Here is a 24,106-nt window from a genome sequence, read left to right as displayed (position 1 = left end):
TGATCTGAAGTGATGTCTGAAGGAAGAGAGTTGTGGGTTGGACTCACAGAGTTGCTTGTTCTGTTGAGTAAATCTGGAATAAACAAATAGAAAGGAACCCCAAAAATCAACCTTTACCATCATCAGTGGGAGTGAACTAGCACAGAGGAGGGACCATGGTGTTACCATAAACATGCACACCAGCCTCGTGGCATTACATGTACTAATCCATCAAAGCTCATTTTCAGGTGTAGCCAACATTTCTGTGGATGCTGTTTTACATCTGCAAGCACCAGTTTCCTCACTGAGGCATGCAGCTCCCCATTGCACCCTATAAACATACCTCTAGCACACAATGGTTTTGTTGCTGTTATTTCTGAAAACAGGCTGCAAAGGCAAAAATGGAAGTAAACCTTTTGTGACAACAAAATCATATTCAGCAAAGCTCAGTTAAGATCAGCACTGGCTGAAATAAGATGTAGATCTGAATGCCATCAGTTCTTTCATCATCTCTTTGGACCCAGCTACTAGCAATTCCTTAAATCAGCACAGCAGTAGACTGGGAAGTGAGAAGTTCTATAGTCTGAACTCTAATACTGACAGGAGTCTCCCAGTAATGAAGTCTCTTTCCTCAAATCCACAGCAAAATTCTGCAGGGCACCTCCTCCACATCCCTGTGCCTTCTGTGGTTGCTGGCAGAATGGATCAGTCCAGGCCTCTGTCCTTCCTTAGAGGTGCCCATTGCCAGGGCTCTGAAAAACCTATTTGAAATGAAAGCCACCAGGAATGAAGCACCACCACGGTTCCTGCTGCCTGCAGGGTATGCAGTCACCTTCCTGTTCAAACATGAACTCAGAGTGGTGAGAATATTTAAAATCAAGCAGAGAATCAAAGTTCTGTGCTTTCAGAACAGGAGAGGATGCAGCCAGAGCCACGGCTCCTCCAAACAAAGGATGAGATTAATAAACTCATGACATGTTTATCGTTATCTCTCAAGGCACTAGTGTGAGACACTCAGAACTGCAGTAATGAGAGATATGCAAGGAACAGAAGAGAAAAGAACAGTTTAAGGTGCTAAGAACTTCATTGGGAATCACCAATTCCCATTTCCGACTTACCACGGACCTCCCATACTATACTAGAGACACAACAGCAGCAGTTGTTTTGTATCACCCTCCCCAGAATCTCACTTCTCTCTTATTCCATACTGTTTGTGTCACAGGCTCTTCAGGACTGTCTCACTTCACACCAGAGATTAAAACTTTGTTCCCTGTCCAAAACTCAAAAGCAGCTCTTTTATAGGTTGGCTGCAGCCACCAGCAGTGCCAGAATGCAGATCAGCCCCTGCCCTGCTGCTAAGAGACAGCTTGTTCCTGCAGACCACTGCAGCTCAAGGACCCTCCATTCAGCCCCAGAGCATCTATCTCCCCCCATGCTGCGGATGCTGCATCCCTGGGGCCACTCTGTGTGGGCATCCTGGGGCACAGCAGCAGGGTCATGGGCAGGGAGTGAGCCCGACATCACACTGCTCCTGCACACATCAGTTTAAAGCCATCTGCAAACACAGAACCGTGCTCAAAGCAAACGCAAATTGCAATTAGCCCCCAACACCATTTATTCATTACAGTGGGAAAAGATCATCTTTATTGTGTGTCACGCTGAGGTCAGTGCTGAGTTATGTGACAGCGTGCAGCGGCTGCCTGGGGGCTGCTGTGGGGACTGAGCTTTGCTCATGAGAGCTTTTCCTCACTCCAGCACGAGCAGAACAGACTGATAGGACATAGCAGCAAGCAGACAATGCACCTTACGGACTTGACAGCATGTACAGCCCATGCAACTTGTGCACAGCACGAGCCTACGGTGTGCAAACATCACCAAAGCTGAGCAGCACTGAGCACCCCAACAAGCTGAATGTCATGGAGTCCTCCCTATCCTGTGCAAAACCACGAGGACTTCAAGCCACTCACTACAAAAGAATCAAACATGACCACTGCCCTTCCCAGTGCCTGTGCAGAGCAGCTCACTCCTACCAGCACTCTGAAGACACGTGGTACAAAGCGACGTTTCACAACACAGAAGTTCTGTCTTTGTCACTGCTAACTTTCTGCATTAATTTCTCCCACGTTACTGTTCCTCCAGAGAGCCTGCAAGGTTCAGATTGCTTCTCTCCAAGAGCATTCAGCTGAGGTTTACCCAAAATCCAATCAGCTTTCCTGTTTCCTGTCCAAATCTGTAATTCTTTCTGTTTTCCCCTTGTATCGTACTGCTCTGCCTTCCTTCTGTTATGGCGCATAGGCACCAGCAAGTGCAAATTGCTCCCTGAAGACAGGAACAGTTCAGCACAAAGGCAGGGAACTCACTGAACTCCAGGCAGTGACAGAAGCCATAGCAAAGGTCTATTAGCAGGCAATAAGGTATTTATGCTCTGCCAACGTAACACGGGTGCCGTGTCTGCAACATGAAATTCTGGCTGGGCTTTTCACTTTTTTAGAGGTACACCTTCTCTTTTCTTGGTCTGGGACAGCTTTTGAAGTGATGGGGCACATGTTAAAAATTCATGCACTTCAGTCATTTTCTTGGTGAGCTGAGGCAATTATGGGGATCGTTCAAATCTCATAGCAGAACCAGCAAATGCAAGTCTAACGTACAATTTCAACTGCCCTACTGTTAACCAGGTAAATGCAAACCATTGTGCAAACAAAACCAGTGCTGTGACAGACAGCACAAGACAGCAGTGCACCACCTGGAGCTGCAGACCTGCTCACTGAAGAGATGCTCTAAAAATGAACAAATCGATAACGCAGTGAGCTTTTCTGCTTTAACATCTACCCACCAGGACACTGATAAGAGTCAAAGTGGTAAAATGTTTGGAGAGAGGAAGGGACTCGTTCCCTGTGATAGGTGGGGGGCTGCTGCATTTGGGGCTCCAGTCACCAACCTGACAAAATGAGGAGACTAACATAATTCAGAGACAAAGCAGCCTTCTAGATTCCTGTGTCACATGCGGTCTTTTTATGGAAAACCCAGCTATTACCTCAATTTTGGACATCACTGAAGATGCTGTATAATAATATCTTTTCCCGGTATGAAAACATTTGCGTTGTAACCCAGCCATGAACAAGCCTCAGCACAAGCCATGCTGCCTGGAAAGCGTGCAAAGCCAGCAGTGCAGCTCTCCTTCAGAAAGCACAGCGATGTGGGATGAAGTCAGCGTGCACCACAGCTCCAGCACAGCGGATCAGGGCTGTGTGTGCACACACTGTGCATCAGCAGTTCTGCTCAGCCCAGAATTCCAGAGAAATAGATAGGATGAGGAGAAAAGGAGGAAAAAAAAAGTCACTGGACTGTTCTGCAGACTGATGAGCACCCTCTGGAGCCAGGAGTGTAATGGGATGTGCCAGGAACAGACAATTTCTTGGTTCCCTGCAGCTAAGGAATGCTTGGGGTGGCTGATGTTCAGCTCTGGTTCTCTGTAAATGTCCGGGGTGGAGTTTATATGCCACTGATCCTTTGCCCCAGCACCTTTCCACAGCAGAGCAGCCTCCTGCAGGTTGGGTTGTGTCTGCCATCCCATGTGAATGCTGCACTACACCAGGTGTTCTAAAACCATAGCAAAATAATATATTGAAATCATACAAAGTGTATGCAAAATTGCCTTACATAATATTTAGGAGGCTTTTTTCTATAATGACTGCAGAAAGAAACCTACTTTTAAGACCATGTTAAAAAAAAGTGAATGCAAATGGAATCGCACCAAGGTCACTTGCTTCAGAAGCATGAAGCCAGACGAGCTGCACCCCTCTGATTTCGGAATGATTTGCCCGAGCTACATGTACCAAGGGTGCACAGGTACGAAGTTCATGAAACAGCAGCAAACCAGTTTGGGCATTTTCACTTAGAAAACACATTTTCAGTCACTCATTCCAAAGGGCCTGTTTGTAAGTCTTTGCTACTAGGAGCTTCTTAAGCTTTACTACAGAACTTCTGTGTTTGAGTCCTTATGGAGCAGCAGGGCTCCTGCACTTCCCTGTACAATTTCTATATTGTCTCAGGCCATAAAATCCACTGCTGATGCAAGTCAGCTCAGAGACAGCATCTTGCAAAACTGGATTGACAGTGCAAAAGCACATCTGCTTCTATTTTGATAACCATCTTCACAACAGAAATACTTTTTCCTTTTTAGAAGAAAAGCTTTATACTCAGAACCTAATGCAAAATGTAGCAAAGCCGACACGGGAAGTGTGAGGCTCTGAGCAGCAACTTGCTTTTGAAGCATCTTCCAGCATAACTTGGAAGAAGTAATCCCCTAAGTAGCAAAGCGACACAACGACATATCATTAAGGGCATAAATGGGGCATAACTTCAATATAATCCCATCTCAAACATCATCAGCATATTCATTTGTGGAGAGAAATGAAGAGAAAGCACTCGGTATTATAAAAATAACGCACAAGTTGTAGTGCTCAGTACAAACTCAAGTTTGTGCAGTTTCAGAGTCTGGGATTGAACTTCTGCATTGTTGGAAAGTTTCTTTCTTGCTTCTTGGAAAGCACTGCGTTGTGTATATGGGTTTGGTTTGATTTCACTCTAGGCCTTGCATTCATATAATGGAAAAAAAAAAAAAAGCAAGAGGGTGGACAGACTTTGATCAGTATTTTGGGGACACCACAGTTTTTGACAGGCGCCAAGACTGAAAAATGTCAATCTAATAAGATAATTTTTTCCAAAGGCCCTAAGCACTGAAACCAGTACTGCAATGGAAGATGTTTTCAATCTTAATGCAGAGCGGCTGCTCCTGGTGCCTGCTCTATCATGCAAACCTTCAAGATGCACACGGTGAAGAGGCCCTGCAGATTACAGCAAATCTTTTTTTTCCTTTTTCAACTAAAATTATATGCTGTAGCCCTGCAGCTGAGTTCCCTGGCTAGAGCTGCATGTGAAGGAAATCTGGTCCTCATACTGCAAAAGGAAATCAAGAAATGGAGGCCTTGTCAGTCTGGAGCTTTCCTTGCAGCTCAGTTGTAATGAACATAGGAAGGGACACGGTGGCCTACTTTTGAAAGGGTTTTTCTGCCAAAGCCCAAGACAATAAGAGTATATGGCGCAACCAAAATATGTGTATGTATATCTTTAGGTTATGGAAATTATGACTGATGACATCCCCTGCCCCTGTTGCCTGTGATCTTTTTGAACATATACAAGACCTTAATTATAGACTTGCAGTAAATGATCAGACTTAAGGCACGCTCTCAGTCCAAACAGTGGAGCAATCCAAGCACAGTGACTGAGCTGCACTAAGCAGAAGCACCAAGGTACTGGAGGGGATGCTGCACCCATGGAACAGCTTGATTCAATGGCATCCAAGTTTGCCCTGTTGCCTTGTAAGAAAGGCAGCACATTCCCACATGCCCAGTTTTTTGTAATCCATCCTGCTTGGAAGCCAAGAAGCAAGCCTTCCCTAATCACGCATTTGTAAACCTGCAAATGCAGTAGAAAACAGCATAAAAAGACCAACTTTCTCAATGTAAAAATGAAATACTGGAGCCAGCAGAATTACCCCACATGCTTGCCTCTGCCTAAGATGAAAGCATCATCTATCTTCCTCACAAACCAAATCCTTTTCTCTGAAGTAAAACATAGAACATGCAGAGAAATACCAGTGTCACATACAGGCTGGGTTTTTCACAACTTGAAGTCATTTTGGGAGTGTGACCTGAGACATCCTGAAAGAACACAAGCCTAGAAATCACACGCTTCCACTCTTCAGAAATCACATTATTTCAAGCACTGATTTGAACAACCAAAAAACCAGGTGCTTCAGCATGCAGCTTCTGCCCTCCCACGCTGATAGAAGCTGCAAATCTCTTTACTGCTACTGTACATTAGAGTGCATAACAACAGTTGGATTGTGTAATACAACTGCTAGTTTTCCTCTGTTCTCTGCTAAAGAGAGCCAATTAGGAAGCAAATATTCATAAAGAAATAATCTCTGCTTGAAACGAGGAATTGGACAGGAAAAGTTAGCTCACACTACTGCAGGCAAAGCACACGAGCAATGTGGCACACAACCTCGAGCAGAGGTGGCAAGGAGTTCCTTGAAAAAACACGGGAGGGTTTGTTGGTCTTGTTTTGGTTTTTTTATTTTTTGTGGGATGGTATTTTTCTGAAAAATGATTTGCTAAACCTGCCGTGCTTTCATGAGCTCTGATGAGTCGCTGGCTCCCTGACAGACACTGAATAAGGAACACAGAAATCCCAGTAGAGCAAATTAAAGATCTGGGAACTCCTGGAATTGCTCGTAGGCCTGCTCAGGCTCACAGAAGGAGTTGTCCATGTTTGAAATAAAAAGTATTTTTAAACAGAAAAGATATCTGACTTTTCTAAAGCAATTCTGTTACAATCTTCCTACAGAAAGAACAGAAATTATTTACTATTAGGTCTCGCACTTTCTCAAACACCATCCAGAGTACTGAGAAGAAACAGTTGCAATGCACACGTTATTATCCTTGCTAAAACTTTAAAATGTGTTAATTGCAATTATTCCAAAGCACCGTTTGTCTCAGAGCTCAGCTCTTGTGCACGCCAAAATTATCACGCAAGACTTAAATTACTCACCAAGTCAGTGAACTTGAAAGCAAACACACAGGTGATGCATGCACAGAATGTACTTTTGGTGCATTTCCACAAGTCAAAAAATCCAGTCCTGCCTTTGCAAACAGACAGCTCTGCCTAAAAAGAAACTAACGCTTCCTCCAAAGACCAAACACAGGTGATGACAATTAGGTGAGACCACCTCTCTCCTTCCTTATGTACACGTTGCTTCTTGAAAAAAAGTAGAAGCTGCTCATCTTTCATGCTGGGTTTAGCTGCAGTGAATCTCAGCCTTGTATTTCTAGACACAAAATGAATGCTTTGTTGTAAAATCATTGTTTCATTAAATTACAGATGTACAGAAACAGATTTTTCAATAATGATTCAGTTGTGATACAATAGTGTTCGTCAGTAAAAACATTCCAGCAAGCTTTACTTGCCACAATTTCTTAGTAGCATTATTTTGCCTTAAAAGGGATAAACATCAATTCTGAGCAAAGCAAGGTAGGAAATCTTCATCGAGATGATGACAGAGGCCACCCTTAGGTTTTTCACAAGGGTTTAGGAGCATTTTCTGAGAACCCAGGAAGCAAGCAGTATAATCTTATCTTACATCTGAGCCACCCTTTGCAACAATCAAGTAAACTCCTGAGCAGCTTTAACTCCAGGCACACAGGAAAGGCTCAAAACATGGCTGTAAGTAGGGTAGGGTCAAGGAAAAAGGGGGCTGGGGAGGGAGGGGGCCAACTTCCATCCTCTCTGGGCTGAGAAATGGCTGCACCTCAGGTTGTACTCAACACCAACAGGTCCAAAGTCCACATCATCAGATCTCTGAGCTCAGGCTTGTAGAGAGAAGTACGCAAATGCCACCAGGCAAAGGTGTTTCTGCTAAAAGCACAAACATTGAATGGGTTTCAACTCCCAACCTTGCCCCAGGAATCCCCAAACATCTCCACAGTGGTCCCTGACCATCACTCCAATGATACCTAACAGACTTAGCAGTCATTTGGCAGTGGGTTTGCATAAGAATGGTTGAAATTTGACAAAGGTTTACTTCAGCTGGGACAGAGAAGTGTGCAGAATATTGACTGAAGCTTACAAGATGGCCAGATAGAGAACAGAGTGGCCCAAAGCACACAACCACCACCTATAACCAATTTTGTGGTCACACAAAATCAGAGAATTAAACATCAGAGCTGGATGGACAAAGAACTTGACCTGTGATAAGATGCATATCTCCATGAGATAATGCTCAGTGGAGGGTCCCCGTCCTCCCAAATTCACAGCTCTGTGCAACCATCCCAAAGCAATCCTCTCTATAGAAAGTTTTCACTTCCCTCTGAAGCACCAGGCACTGGTCAGCATTAACATCAGCGCGCAAAACCAATCAGAGCAGCAAAACCAAAGGTAAAACCATGCAGGTGCCCTGTGCTCAGCACATATGCCTAAATCAGTCATCACAGTCAAAATACTTCCCCCCCCCACCAATTTTACAAACAAAGAAAGCTCTTTAAAATTGGAGGAGGTGAGAGAAATAAGCTGTAAGGCCAAAGGAGCTCTGTGAACATCGACCACATGCGTTCCCATGAAGCATGTCACAGGTCCCCACTGCCAGCAAAGGAAGGCTGTACCTCCTACACAGGTAAATAGGATGTTGCTCAGGACCTTGCAGCTGACCTAGAGCCTTTTTCAAAGACCAATCACCAGTTAAACTCCAAGTGATGATGGATTTATCACTTCCCTTGGTAAACTGCTCCTACAGTTAATTAGCCTTACTATTCAGGTCACGTCTCATTTCCAGTTTAAAAAATTTGCTAAAGGCCTCATAATATTTTTTCTACAATGTGTGCCTGTATGTATGTGCTTCTGTGTCCATGCATACACACACAAACGTGTGCTAAAAATAACCCCCCTGACTCCTGAAAGGCTCCCAGTGGCAGCACTGGGCAATCCCTGCATCTCAGAGGCAGGGCCAAGAAGCTGGGTTTTCATTCAGAGCTGCAGCAGGACTGATAGCCAGGCTGATGGCAAAAGATTTCAGTTCACTATCACAGAACCGCAGAACACCCCGAGTTGGAAGAGATGCACAAGTCCAACTCCTGCCTCGGCTCAGGACCGCCCAAAATTCAAACCCCATTTCCGAGAATGTTCTCTGAACGCTTCCACAGTGCCCACAGTCAGGATGCAGGGGCATCAGAACAAAGCAAGCTGACAGCCAACACCTGACTCTTCCACAGAAAGTTAGGAAATTCAAAACTGCAAAACTCTTTCTCCTATATTTTTAACCATGAAATTAAAGGCTTCTATATACTTTTATCAATTACTGCTACACATTTTACACTATAACTGTTAGAAGACTGGCCACTGCTTATATAATCATTACGTGTATTCCTCTTATGCTGTGAAATAGCTTCCAAAATGACACTTCTTCCAAGTTATGGTCAGCAGCGATTTGTCTTCTAACTATACTAAAATCTCTACAGTTTTTGCTTTGTGATCTTGTCAAACTTGCTATTTTCAGTTTTCTGAAGACTCTTAAAAAGGCTGTAAGACAGGGAGAGATGTCAAGAGACAAGAGCTTCATTTCCATGCCTGCAAAGTTTCTGCTCTCCAGCTGCAGTTTCTCTTTGCAGACGATGAATCACATGCCTAGAAAGAAACTACATATCTGAATAAACCACATGCAGTTACTGTCTCTTTTTGGTTATATATTAGGTAAACCTAAGCAATCTAAGCTCATCAGCTGACACAGAAGCCAGTGGAATTAAAATGCAGACATACAAAAATTCTTGTAAATTATTTGTAGGGTTACACAAGGCCTTAAATATTGAGAAAAGCAAAACAATCTATTAATAACTGAAACACTGATAAAGATTCTGCACAGTCTGAAAAAGAAGCGAGAACCATGAGGTAAAGCATCCAAGTTTTTGTGGTCTGAGTTTTTAAATCTGATAGGAAAATGCCTGCATGCCTCCATGTCCTGGGACAACCAGGCTTCAGGGACTGGGAGACAGTTCATGTGGGGGCAGGCGTCTTAAGGAATTATGGACAAAGGGGAAGATAAAGGTAAGCAAAACCCTACAAATTATTCCAATCATATACAAAGCAAGGCGTGTGTTTGTGCAACAGCAGAAGCGGGTGAGTTGGCAACGGTCAGCCTGTGACCTGGATAGCGCAGCCGCTGTCATTTGTGCAAGCATCAGTGCTCCCAGCAGACCTTCACGATGTCACTCACGGGACGATGTCCAGGCCTGGTGGTTTGGAGAGCCTTGCCCTGCAGCCTGCCCAAGCACAATGGCAGCAGCCTGGGCTGCCTGCAGTCCGACGGCGTCTTCGGGGAGCTGCAGGGTGATGTGCAGCCGTAACTCGATCCAGTCACGGCTTGTGTCATCTCAGGTCAGAAATTACAGGGAAAGAAGAAACTGCGGGGTTTGTTTGTTTATTTGGTTTAAACATGTGGTCAGTGCAATGATCGGTTGTCAAATGGAAAATGTTGGTTGAGAAGCACTGAAGAAAGAAAACAGTCCCAGGAGAAGAGTCCTCTGTGCCTCAGTACAAAATCAACAGGTCCCAAATCTCCTCAAAGCCTCTAGGCAGTTTTAAACCAGATTTCCTACAAACCCTAGAAAAACTGCTTTGTGTCAAAACCAAGTCCCCATTAGGCTCCAGAGCTGCAAGGCATAAGCCGGTTTGCATCAGAACAACTTACCAGATTGCTGCCCTTCCCAGGCACTCAGATCTCCCTGGAAGCAGCACCTGGTGTTGGCTGAGCACTGGGCTGAGCACACCACCAGGCTGATCCTGTAACACTGGTTCCAAAAGCTCCAGCGAGCACCCACAGAAGACAGACTTTGGAACAAGGCATCTCCCTGCTCTAGTGCAAGTCATGCTTCAAAAATGAACAATTAACTCCAAAAAGCATTTTGTTTTTCAGAAGACAAGCATGGTGTTCAAGTACACACAGCAACGTCTATCAGCCTTTTTTCTTTTCCACATTTTTAATTGTATCTAATAATTATTTTAGACGCATCAATGCCTTGTCTACAGCTTGTAAAAAACATCATTATCTTTTGGAACACAGTCTTGTTGCTGTAGTGGATGTGTCAGCACTTTGTCAGACCAAGGTTCTCAAACCTCAAGGCCTGGCTTCAAATCCAGCTTACTGCTTAGGTGCACACTCTTTCTGGGTAGATTACCCCATCCTGGGACAACCTATGTAACACTCTCAAAGGGAAAACCTTCGTTGTGCTTTTGAGCACGCTTAGATGTATATTTATCACTCAAGAGGCCAGCTGTGGAGGTAGATACCTGATGCAGCAAAATTCATCTCTCATCAGCCCCTGAGATGGTGCTACAAATCCAGCCCTGGGTGGACAGCACAGGCAGAGAGCTTTATAACTCACCTCTGGCACTGAGTGATTTAAAGGCAGTCTGAAGCCAAGCTGAATCTCTAGAAAGAAAATGGGGATGTGACATAGAAGGCTTTAGGAGCACACTGAAGTTCAGTCAGCTCTCACAATCATCCAGCACAACCCAGTACAGCCCCTAAAGCTATAAACCACTTCTCCACCGTTCAGAGGAAAAATTGCAAGCGACCTTTGCTGGGAAGCGCTGAACACGTCATGTGAAGATCCCAACTTTGACACAGCTGTCATTCACCCTGTAATACCCAAGTATGACACCACGTGGGTGAAAAGGGACATTAAATAGCTAAAACAGGGATTAGAAGATAAAATGAGAGTGCTCATCTCCACTGAACAGATGCACCAAATGAGTTCATTTCAATGAGAGCTGTGCAGGAAGAAGCTGGTGAGGGCAGAGCAGCAGTGATGGCCTGCCAGCCCAGCCACAGGAATGCTGAACCCATGCCTCAGATGGCTGCTGTGTCTAAATATACATTAAAAAGGAAACGCAGCACACAGTGTTTGCTGAAGCTGTGGTGTCAGGCCTGGTGAACTATCTCCATCACCATCAAAATACAACACAGTTCATGGCAGCTTTGGATACAGCGAAGGCAGAGGAGGATAAATGCAATGCCTTTTTCTCATTCAAACTCAAAAATTCCACCGGACAATGAAGGGTGCACTGCTACTCTGCAAATCAGACCTCCCAGTTGGATGCCAATTATTGTGCCCGATAAATTAATCAAAAATGAAGCTCCATGCTTTTCTGTTAGTTTGATGATCACAAGTTATTATTAATATAACTCTATTAAACACACCACTAATTTTCAAGTACACCTCATATTTGTTTTGCAAGAAAATACTACTATTTATTTCTGTTCTCCCATGATACTGAAGAAACATGAAAAATCACCTGCTGCAGCCAGTTCATCCACTACCCTGATTTCAAAAAAGTCAGGAACGGACACTGCCTTGGGTACCATAAACATCTTGTTCTGCCCAGTCACAGGGCTGGGACAGGACAGGACCTGGGGGGAAGGTGAACTAAAACAAGAACAAATCTGGTGATGTTTTTATAATGGGATACAACCCCACATTTAAGCAATTACCTGTCAATGATGCCCTTACTTCCTTGAGGCACAAAGTATGGCCAGTGTATCAGTTCTCAGATCCAATCTTCAAGTGTTAAAGATCCATGCTGACTTGCACTAGCAGATCTGTTCATTACACGTACTCCTGTGACTAATAGATTTGAATGAAAGGCTGAAGTCCAAGCCAGTCAAGAGAAAAACAAGTTATTACAGTAAAGGCACCCAGTCCGCAGGCCAGCTTAACAATCCTTGAATGAAATCCAGAAGAAAAGTTTGGACTTTGTCCACTCACAGATCCCATGGGACTGGAGAACAAGCATCACATGCCAGACTGCAGTTCAACCTTGCTTTTATCTCTCCCACCTTGTTCCCATTCTCAGAACGGCATCAACAAGATGATGAATGTTATTCTGCAGTGACCCCTGCTCCGCAGAAACAGCATGGCAAACCCTCCCACTCCTTTCATTCCCAGCCCCTTTTCTTCTAAAGAATAGCTTTGAAGGTTCATAACATTCAGCCCTGAAGGCAAGAGGGTTTTTCCAATGTAAATTTCTTTTGGTCACCGCAATATGAACAGAAATCTTGGGCAACTCTGTTCTGCGACAGGGTTTTCATATTTCCTTTGCCTGCCCAGCTATTTATCATTTTCCAATAATCCTATGCCCTGCAGACAATAACACTCAGCAAATGGCCTTACTCCCCTCCCCCCGTCCCACACACAATAACGTTTCCATGCCTCAAAGTCTGTCCGTCAATGCTGATCGGAAAGAAAGATATTTATCTCTACATATGGCAAGCCACAAAAGTTAGAGATGGAAGATCTATTAGATCATTGAGTCCGAAGCTCTTCTAGTGAAGGACAGAGCCCCCAGAGAACAAAGAATTGTTTTTAAACAGATGCAATAAATCGTCCTTCGTGATGTGGTGGCCAACTGAGATATTTCACATCCTTGACTTTGAGGCGGGAGATGCTGCGATGTGGAAGTTTTTCTCCTTTCCCAATAGATTCATACTGAATTTGTTGTTGGTTTCCGCTAATATGCTCTAGTTTCCAAAAGACAGACCAACCACAACCAGAATTCTTCCGTCACTGCCTGATTCTAATTTATTTAAGATACTTGCTGAAGTCATCACTTGGACTGCTCTCAAATGACCCCAAGCTAGGATCACATATGGAAATATGGAAAAGCAATATGTTGCAACAATCCAACAATATCCTTCCAATTAAATCTTAAACTCTGGGAGGTTCAGGCGAACACCACCTTGCTGCCCTCAGATCTGTCCCACTTCCTCCACGACAGAGTTTGGTTATGGGCTCACATTCACATTTGGTGCTTGGAATATGCCCCAGAAGCACCAGGACCAAACAAGAAGATTTTGCTTTGACTCTGCGTTGTCATTCGAGTGACAGAGGAGGAGACGGCCAGAATTTCATTAATGAAAAATACAGGAAAAACATCTCTTAGAGCAATTCAGGTGACTACAAAAGACATTGAAACACTTTCCGAGAGTCACTGATCCTGGGAACTTTCCCCTCTAGGCACAGCTGCTGGTTGTACCTAACAAATCATAGCTGATAATGACATTTGGGAACGATCTCAGCACAAAACACAGCTCCAAGGTTGGAACTATGGCTCTGTGTTTAGACACAGTTCCAAATAGGTGTTTAACTTTCAGAGTACATGGACTAGAAATTCATTATTGCCAGATTCATTACCATATTTTAGAAATTCAGAAGTTCAGTTCCATGTTAAGTCTACAGCTGTAAGCAGTTTATAAAGTGTTAGACCTCACAGATAGGAAGCCTAAGTCTGAACCCCATCTGAGGCTGCGTATGGATTTATCACAAAAGACAACACAAGTGGAGGCAAGGTATGTGCATGCACAGAACTGACCAGCTGCAAATCCGGACTGGTATTTCTGGAGCTCACTGGACATAGCCACACTGGGGCAAAGCAGTACATTTTGGACATACATCAATTGTTTTACTCAACACATTTTTTTCAGCAATAATTAACAGGTAGGCAGGAATAGTTGAAGCCTAACGCAATTGCATATCAATATATATCCATATAACACAGAAACAGGTCATGTGACTCCTTTCACTCCCTGTGAAAATCCTAGATATCTAACCCTAGATATTTTATCTAACAAAAGTCTCAGTTGGAAGTGGGGCCTAAAAGCTCCCAAATTGCTCTCTCATCTCCCCAGCCTCTGCCTGTACACTTTTTAAAGTAATATTGACACAACTGCAAGTAGCAGCCTTTCTAAATTAAAACTTCTGTATATAGCCCAGGCACACAGTGCTGAGCTTACAAAGCTCTATTAAGGACATCAAATACATTTTGAAAGACTGTGACTGTACTGCCTGTGGTATTAATCAAGTAACACTGCCTGTCCAGACCTTGTGTAACAGGCACTAATAAGTGCCCAGACTTTACTGAATCTTGCAGTCAAGCTTTGCTGAGTTAGATTCACAAACAGAGGAAACCCTCAGACCACGTCCCAACTTACATCTTAACGGACAGAGCATGGGCAAATCACACAATTAGTTGTTTATCAGAATTAAGATTGCAAATCCCAGCTCTGGGGTTTACAGTGGAAATCCAGGACAATGTTTAAACTGGTCCATCTGTGCTGGCCCTGAAATAGCTTGGGATTTTGCAAATTAGGAATGGGTTTTCTATAAAGCTAAAGGACTCAGAAGACATGAAATATCCAAAACTGAAGTCTAAATACCCAGTACAAGATCCTCTCATCCCTCAAAAGATCACTCAAAACTCTTTTCAGGCTTGCAGAAGAGCAGTGAAATCTGTGTCCCATGCACATCTGGCACTGCCTGACCCCAGCTAGGAGCAGAGCTGCGGCTCTACCACAAGCTAAACTTCTTGCACTCATCACTGGTCTATGGAAATTCTTATTAATCTTTCATTTAAAAAAATAAAATAAAATAGAATCAGAAGCAGACATTTCATAAGGCAAAGAGCTGTCAGGGTGAAGGAAAAATCCTGCCCGCTTAAAACACTGCAGACACCAAAATTCTCCTTTGAATTTCTATTCTTCTCTTTGTTACATTTATGCCACATGACCTTTTCTAAATATCCTTATTTTTCAAAATCAATAAAATGAAGTGAAAAATGATAGTAACAAAGCCTGTCAGGAATAGAAAAACATCAGCAAGATATGATTTCTTTCTATTTGATGACAAGGAGAGAAAAAGAAAGAACAAAACAAGTATCAGACCTCCTAGAAGACTAAAAAGTTTCAAATTTTGATAACATTATGGAAAAACAGGCAACAATTTCACCTGAAAAAAAAAAAAATCAGGTGCTTCTCCCTTGTAAGAAGTGCAAAAGCATCTCAGAGTCATAGGGTGCAGAAAAACAAAGCATCTACCAAAAAAACTGAAACTAGATGTCGTCTCTCTGCCTGGCCCCCAAAAAGCAAAAATAAATATCTTCTGAGATTTCCAATCTAGTTTTACAGTCCCAAAAGACTTGAATCATTAAAATATCATGTAAGCTTTTATTCAGACCAACTACTTTGAAGTCCATCTGTTTACATCGGAGTTGGCCTCAGCTAAAATGCAAGAACAAAACACACACACTGTGTGATACTGAAAGCAGATCCAAGTTTTCTTGATTGGCCCCCTTGCTACCATTTGCTTCAAGTCCATTAGTCCCAGCCCTAGTCGCACTCTCCCCACATGACTTGTGAAGTACTTCTTTATGGCACCCTTTGGATCCTTTAATGCCACAATAAGACCTGAAAAATTCACCTCCCATCTCAACGGCAAAGAATCACAAGCAGTGCTGTATCCTAGGTCTCCCTCCCGCTCCTCCTGCAAACTGGCACCTATCTGCTTTTCCAGCAAGTGTCCCAACAACAAACGGATGCACCTACAAGGAGTGATTCCCCAATTCCATCTGAAGCAACCGACAGCTGAGGGTCCCTTACCCATCTCAGCCTACAGGCATGAAGCCACTCTTTAGTGGAAGCTTGTGGGTTTTTCTTCTTCTTAGTTTAGACACACCACAATAAAGAAGCTTGCAGCTGCCTCTTCCTCTAATTGCATTGGGTGTGAACTGCAAATGCTGCTTTTTCCAGTAATTTTTCCCTTTTCCCGAGTACAGCTCTCCATGTGTACATACGCACGCACACTTTCAGTAACACATGCACGTTTGCCTTTGGAGGATATTTCAAACCTACCCAACCTAAATAAGGAAAACTTTTAAATGTATTTTCTCTCCTCCTTGATGTGGCGAGATTCACAGGCTGTGGAAAAAGAGGCTGGGACAAGACACGGTTGCATCTGGAGCGGGGGAGGCATTCTTTTTTGTGGTCGTCTGATGAATTATCAAAGCCGACTTGTAAGGAGCTTGGGGCCCAGAACTTTAAACAGATAGAGATTTTCCTCTCTCCTTTCCTTTCTGTCTCCAACTGTCCTGGGGATTTGACTGAGTCATGTTACACTCGCTGTGACTTCAGATCACTCGTATCTGGCTTTAATAACGTCTTTATTTTTATTGCTATTATTTTTGGCTGCCTGGGTATTCTTAAGAGCTTTGTAGTTGCGCTCCCAGCAGAGGCAGCAGCACGCGCGGCGATGGGAGCGATGCGAGGACAGGGCTGTGCCAGAGACAGGGACGCCTGCAAGGAGGCTCCCAGCTTCGCCTGGGGCCAGCCTGGAGTCCGATGGGAGCCCGGATGGGAATGCCTGGCATTCCCAGCCCTTATGGCTCTCCACCTCCGGCACATTCCCCCAGCAGGGCAGCGCAGGAATCAGCCGGGATGGTTTAACAGATACCGAGGCATTAGGGATTGCTCCTGGGACTTGGGACGTACGTGTCCAAATGGTGCGGCTCTGATTCAAAGCAAAACCAAACCAACCAACCAAGGTCAACCTCAAAGGCTGCAGCTGGCAGGAAATCCCTCTGGGGAGGTCCAGGTGTTAGGCAGGAAAAAGATTCCTGCGCTCCTTTTTTTTTTTTTGATATATTAAATATATACGTATATATTAAAAAAACATTTGTAGAGTCTGAAGTTACACGAGCATACTCCAAAAGAGAAAAAGGAAAAGAGGATTTTCACAGGCCATGTCCTTGCCATCACACCTTTTTATTTATTTCTGATAAAAGAGACAGCACACCTCCAACTTACTATGAGTGCAAACACAAAGCCAGTTTTCTGCCCAAGGTGGGAGGCAGAGACAGGGGACAAAGAAGTGGAAATGCCTGTTAGTGGCTGTATTTCATCCTTCAAAGGATCGTCTTGGAGGCCATCCCAGAAAGATCCTGCTGTGATTCAGTAAATGACTACAGGGATGGAAAGCCCAGACAAAGCACCTAAAGAACTGAGCTGAGAAGGCAACCTACACCATTGGGGATTTATCTTATTCATGCGCAGGGCTGAAGGGAAGACTGCAGAAACATCTCAATGGCAGCGTGCTAGAATATCATGGAGGGCTTTAGAGACTGAGGCTCTGTGCCCATTCCACCAGTAGAATATATAAAACATATATGAGCTCTAAACTTCCCTGGGTAATTCACTGCGCAAAGCAGTTCCACTGCTAAAATCCTTATTGCTGGTGATCTCTGTGAACAGGCCTTGGAAGAAACAAAAGTGGCTTTTATCTACAAACATAACTTCATTTCAGCTACTTACCTGGATATTCCACTAGCATTCGTAATATCTTTTTTGTGTCAGCCATGCAAAGCACAAAGTCTCCAACACCTACAGAACATCCCCAGAAGCCAAACTTACATATATTTATATAAAAGAGAAGAGGAAGTTCAAGACAGGAAGGAAAATATACATTTCAAACATCTTATTGTGCAGTAGAAACAGTAAATGCATCTTACGTAGCCATTTCAATACCACATATAATCAAAAGCCAAACTGCAGAAGGGAATATTTTTTCAAAAAAGAAAAATATTGGCTGGAAAGGCAGAAAGTCTAAAAACTCTGAACAAAGATTTTTAATTCAAATCAGCAGTGGTCTGTAAATGTGAAAACAGATTTGAGTTTGACACCAAAAGAGTCACTCACGTGGCTGCTCAGGGTTTGTGTTAGCTGAAGGAGACTGGAGAAAGTACTACTTGCATATTTGCTTATTCCACTGTCAAGCCATTTAGACCCATCCCAATCCCCCAAACCCTCCATTATCTGCACTCCCCTCCCTCCTCAAACCTCATCTCAGTTTGTCACCTCTCTCCCATCCAACCCCCATCAGTCCTCCTAGGATAAATAAATAGTGCACAAAGAGCAGAGGTGGAGACTGCCCAAACTCACAGGTGGGGAAGGAGCTGGCAGATTTTTCAGTGGTTCACTCCCCAAATCTGTCTGAAAGAGCAGTGCTGAATTACAAAGTGGAGAGAGGCTGAGTGAGCTTTCCCACTCTCCTCCACAAAGCCTGGACAGAACGGGCTGTTCCAGAAATCCAACTGCCAGGTTTCTTCCCAAATGCCTGAGCCTCCTTCCGTCTCCTGTTTAAGTGTTTTGTATCGGATCAAAAGCTCTTTAGAATGGCTCTTTAGAATGGATTTTGGAAACTAGACACAAAGCACGTTGCTGTTCTCTAGACACACAGAAGTTTTGCAGAGGGATCACTAAAATCATATTTTTTCAACTCCACAAGCATGACTTCTCATATTTTTTTTCTTATCTAAGAACTAGCATTTGTGGTAAGCACACAAGTGCTAAGAAGCAAGGCAGCACAGAATAAGCATCATGACATTAACCTTAGAGCCAATGCAAGCCTGTAAAGGTGGGAAGAGAGTTGGGGGGGTGTAGCTCCAAAAAGAGATAAGAAAAGCTGAAGTCAAGAAGTTGGGGAGGTTAAAGTGTTATGGAGCTCCAGTGATATCAGGAGGAACACAAGAAATTACGTAATTTAAGAGTGTATTAGTCAGACAGATAGAAAGAATCCCATTCTGATGCAGACAGCACTTGCTTTCCAATCCCATAATGCCATTATCAGAGACAACTGCTTTATCAGAAAGAAGAGAACTCCACTGAAGACCACGGTACACAGAGGAATCCCAGATGTTCTCTCAGTCTACTTGGCAACAAACATACTTCAGTAAGGAAGAGCTTCTTGCTTTTCTTTATTCTGTATTCTGTACAAGAACCTTTGCACTCACTGAAATTGTACTCTATTTATTTTTAGTTTAAAATAAAAACAACCTTGGATGTACAGAACCCAAAGCTGAAACAGGTAAATGGTCACGGATAAAAATCCACGTCTGCATATCCTACCAGTGCATTTCTGATTTGCAAAACTTCCTGAGTATCTTAAAAAAGATAGAAACAAGCAAGGTAATTAACATCTATTAGGCATCAGCAGGTTGCAGAGACATGGTTTTGAAAATGAACAGGAAAAATGGAAGATTTACATTTTTCTTCCCTACTTCCCCTCTCCTTACACGCACCCATGTTTCGGTCAGGACACATGAGGAAAGCTGTACTGATTGCAGACATCTGGCAGCTACAAATGGTCAGGATTTATCAGCAGTGGGGCTACTTCAACCAACACTTCAGTTCAGAGGGATTTCAAAGACTTCACCAAGCAAAGATCAGCTGTTAGTCTTGTTGTTGCCTTTGCCAATGTGCTCTACTAATACCATATGGAAATGCCAAAAAACGGATTAAAATGAAGCAGAAATATTGATCTCAGAATATTTCAGAAGAATTTATCTTTTTAAAACATTCAAAATCACTTTGCCTATGACTACATCCTATTGCCTATGACTACCTATGTAAAGCTGATGATTTCAAACTTTATATTTGAAACACCTTTTAATAATGTGCTCTGTGCTACTGAGCTGTATGAACAGGTATTCAGGCATCAATAGCAAATTCCAGGTAAGGAGATACACAATTTTTACCACCTTTACATTGTACAGAAAAAAAAAATATTTCTTATTATTTACTACTCAGTAGATAGAACTTTTATCTTCAGCAAGTCCAATCCACCAGCTCTCAGAGCAAGACATAAGTGATATTTTACAGTGAAAGCCTGCACAGTAAGAGGAAGGATGAAAAGTATTACTGTATTAGAAGTCTAACGCTTGAATACCGAAAACTAAAGAGTCAAAAATAGAAGTACAGGCAGGGTCCCAGAATCAAGCCACGCTCTTGAGGGGTTCTGAATACCAACCTCATTCTCCCTCCATCAAACAACCTCCTACACTATAACTTCATTGAAAGTGTTAAGAGTTTTTCCGGTCCCATACTCTAATTTTTGACTCAAGATAAAAATCACTGGTCAAAGTGAGAAAGGAATGAAGACCTGTGCCACAGTGGCCTTCACCAAGGCAGCCAGAAGATTTATTTGGACAAGAAAGAACACCAGAGAGGTAACTTGTACTTCAGACTCTCGAAGGCAAGGAGAACACATTGGTCTGTGTAACCTCTGTATATGGAGGAATCTTTCAGGGGGGTCACGGCAGGTAGCAAATTTTAGAAGGTCTTCATATCATTATGATACAGAATATATAATCCCAAAATGTTTAATGGGGTCATAATGCATCCTGCCAACATCTACTAGTGCTTTCTGCTAGCAGCACTCCAATATCCTTCTAGATAGGACACATGCTGCACTGACTGAGAGTCTATTTACTGAATTAGTAATTACCACATCCTACAGCACCTGAGTTTTCCTTGGAGGTCTCCCAGCCAAGTACTGACCATACCCTGCCTTGCTTACCTAGTGAAATCTGACATGTTCTTGGCCAGCAGCAGAGCAGCGTTGGCTGTATGTCTAGAAATATTCAACCTGCACAGAGACCAGTGCCAGAAAAGATTTCTAAATAATCTGGCAATTCCACTTCACCCATTACTGGTTCCTTATTGCGCTCTTATTACGCAAAGAGAAACTACACCCGGCTGCCTGGGTTATTTCTGTGTGGCAGCTGCACAGGGGAGAAAATTCAGCCCACCGAGCACAGGGCGCTTCTCAAAGTCTGGCTCTCGGTTCATAAGTTTACAGAGGCTCCCATATCAGATATCCTATTTTCAAGCTGCTCTCTGCAGAAAACAAGAGCATTTAGCTGCCAGAAAAAAAAAAAATATATGCAAAAGAAATAAAATTATAATAAAACAGAAGAAAGCCCCCACCCCTGAGGAGCAGCTCAGCAGTGAATGAAAGAGATTTGCAAGCTGTTTTACATGCTTTTGTTGTGTTTCCTTACTCTGTTGTCATTGGTTGTTTCGTTGTTTGCAAGGCTGAAACAGAGGGGAAAAAGCTGCATGTCAAGTACTGAAATTTGCCTTTGAAGGTCCCTTTTTCAGATGGAAAAAGGAGCTTCAGACAGAGCTTCCGAACCCCACTTCGACCTTCAAAGTTTGACTAATCCTTTGTCAGAGTGGCATTTGCCACTTAAGGCATAAAGCCCTTTTAACACTCGGCTCAGGAGCCTGTTTTCATACCTCTTAAATCAGATCCGCAGCAGACTCATTCAGCGTCGAAGTGTGGGAAGGGGTTGTTTTGTTTGTGCTTTTCTTTGCCTGCAAGGGGAGCTCAGTTCAGTGTTCTGCTGAAAGACACAACGCTGGTAAAGCAGAATCCAACATGCCATGTGCTTTAGGGAAACCCAAAGAGCGTTTTGGGTCAGAAAATCAGGCACGCGGGACGAAGGCAAGCAAGCGTGTTTGCAGGTGCTCCCCACTGCAGACTCGTCATGAGGCAATTCGGGTGCTAAAATCCGAGCTGGCACACTGCAGACCTGCTGTAGAGCCTACAGCCTTGACGATTTTAGCATCTCACCAACCCAACTACGGAAGCCACGCATTTACACATAATACAAATGAGAATGCAAATGATCCTATTCAGAAGGCTCCTTATGCTAGAGGTAGTTGAATAACTTACAAATGAATGCCACAAAGAGAGACAGTGAAACGTCCTGATTATTGAGTAAAACAAGGCAACCAGATAGCTTTTTTTGCAAATTAAGCATATGCTAGCCAGAAAAAGCACGGCCTGTTCCTCCCCTATCAGACTGAAATCTATGCAAAAAGTGAGGAAGATTTTTACAAGTGGACAACAAAAGCAAGGAAGATGTGCTGGTTCCCAAAGGATTTCCTTCGGGTCAGAAGTCAAAATGGAGTTCAGGTTTAACAGGAAATTTTTGTCCTCAAAACAAACCATTACCATATTTTCGGATGAAAACAACAAACCTGAACCTTTACCCACAGCTGAAACCAAACCTGGACTCGATCTTTGATGAAATTTGAAGTCAAGTCAAAGCCATGCACTGTGCAGTAAGGGAAGATGGAAAACCAAACTGAGTAGCCCTGAAGCTACCAGTAGAACGAGTTGCTGGTTCTGCATTCGCATGCCCCACTGCAGCTCCAAGCTGCATCCATGCTTTTCTGTCATCTTGATTTGCAGCAACGCCATCCATTTACCGAGCTGGTGAAATGAAGAAACATCTCTACAGTAGTCATCTCCCAAATAAAAATACTGAGGCTGAGAAAAATCCATACCTTTTGATGGAAGATCCATATAAAATCATTTTACACAGTCCAAGAACTGACAGCATCACAAGCGTCTCCTCTTAAGTACCAACGTTGAAGCAGCAATCAAGGGACATTTTAAGAGTGGACAAAGCCTCTTTTGTTTTCAGTCAGTGGTTACAGGTGGCAGCCTTAACGATAATGACCAAATTGGGCTCTCCTGCTAACACCACTGGCTTCTGGAAGTTTTTCTTCCCTCCACATATCCTCATAAGCAAAACTTTTTTTTCTAAGAGGAAACTCTTTTGCATTCCATTAAATGCAGCAGAGTCTGTAACACAACCAACTAATGGCTTCAGTGTTTACAATACTAACAATTTCCCAAAGCTAAAGCAGTAAATGCAGGGTTCTGTCCCCCACTCTGTTCTGAAGAAACAAACTGACTGCTGATCTTTCACATCTGCTTGGGAATAGAGGGAAGAACAGGGCAGCAACAGCCTACTGACTACGTACAGGAGAAGCAGAAGAACTATATAAATATCTGTCCATCACTCCAGTGATCCGTTCAGAATTCACCCACTACAGACAAACAATCCAATGGTGAACAGATATTCTGAGTTTCCCATCTGCCTGCAGGCAATATGAGAAGAATAACGATGGTGTTAAAGAAAAAGTTTTAGAAAAACTTCTTATGCTGTCAGAATAGAAGTTCAGTACTGGGAATCTGTTCTGCAGTTCCTAGAATTCTTAGTCCTGCCCTCACTCACAGGTCTTACAGAGTGAGTAAAACCTTTACCAAGTTTTTCCACAGATCTCCTGGAACACCAATCTAGAAAGAAGAAAAGCTTGGGTATGGTTTGCCAACTATATTTCACTAAGTGTTAGATTTGTGGATACTTGCAAAAAACTCAGATGTTTTCAGGTACTGAACACCAAGGAATTTTATTCCAAATATATTATCAATCTAAACTGAAGATACAGGAAAAATCTTCAGTGGCTACTTAACAGCATGTCAATTAGTAGAAATCTTGGTATTGCCATCTTCTCTCACAACCCAGCACTGAACCAAGCTGCTGCTGTTACTTGGCTGCTGATGGATGCCCTTCAATAAGGATGGGCAGAAGAACAGCCTTCTCATCAGAGCACACAGCAAGGCTAGATCAAAGTACACATTTTTCAACAAATCACTTACAAGACCCTTTGTAATACATCAGAGACAGATAAATTATGTATAGATAGGTCTTGTGAAGCTTAATTTGTGAAAGGTCTTAACTCTATGGCAGAATTAAACCAATCTTAATTAAATTCTTAGAAAAAAAAATAGGAAGTTTTCGTGGCAACTTTTAAGAGGGTTTCCAAAAGCAGGTCTGTAACAAGCAAGTGAATATTATTAATGACCTTAATAATCCTTCTTTTTCCTCAGTGTCATTTTATATTTCTTTTTCGGATTATAAAAAAATTAAGCTGGCATTTAAGCTCCACAGACCTAAAAATAGCGATCTAACACCCCATTAAAATTATTACAAGAACAAGTAACATTTGATACTCTGACAGTGGTTTTCCAAAGTACATCTTACTAATGCCACT

General features: G+C 43.0%; 1 long non-coding RNA gene across 1 annotated transcript in view; it reads right to left on the bottom strand.

Moving 5' to 3' along the window:
- LOC128081010 (uncharacterized) overlaps positions 1 to 22,892 on the bottom strand; it is a 55,564-nt gene extending 32,672 nt beyond the window's left edge. Inside the window, exon 1 of the long non-coding RNA XR_008206947.1 lies at positions 22,550 to 22,892. This is a non-coding gene — a long non-coding RNA (uncharacterized LOC128081010). The remainder of the gene's footprint in view (positions 1 to 22,549) is intronic.
- Between the last annotated feature and the right edge of the window lie 1,214 nt (positions 22,893 to 24,106).

The sequence above is a fragment of the Tympanuchus pallidicinctus genome, unplaced genomic scaffold, assembly GCF_026119805.1.
Source record: "Tympanuchus pallidicinctus isolate F22 unplaced genomic scaffold, pur_lepc_1.0 scaffold20, whole genome shotgun sequence".
NCBI lineage: Eukaryota > Metazoa > Chordata > Aves > Galliformes > Phasianidae > Tympanuchus > Tympanuchus pallidicinctus.
Note: the sequence above shows the minus strand (reverse complement) of the source record. Positions and strands in the feature narration are given on the sequence as shown.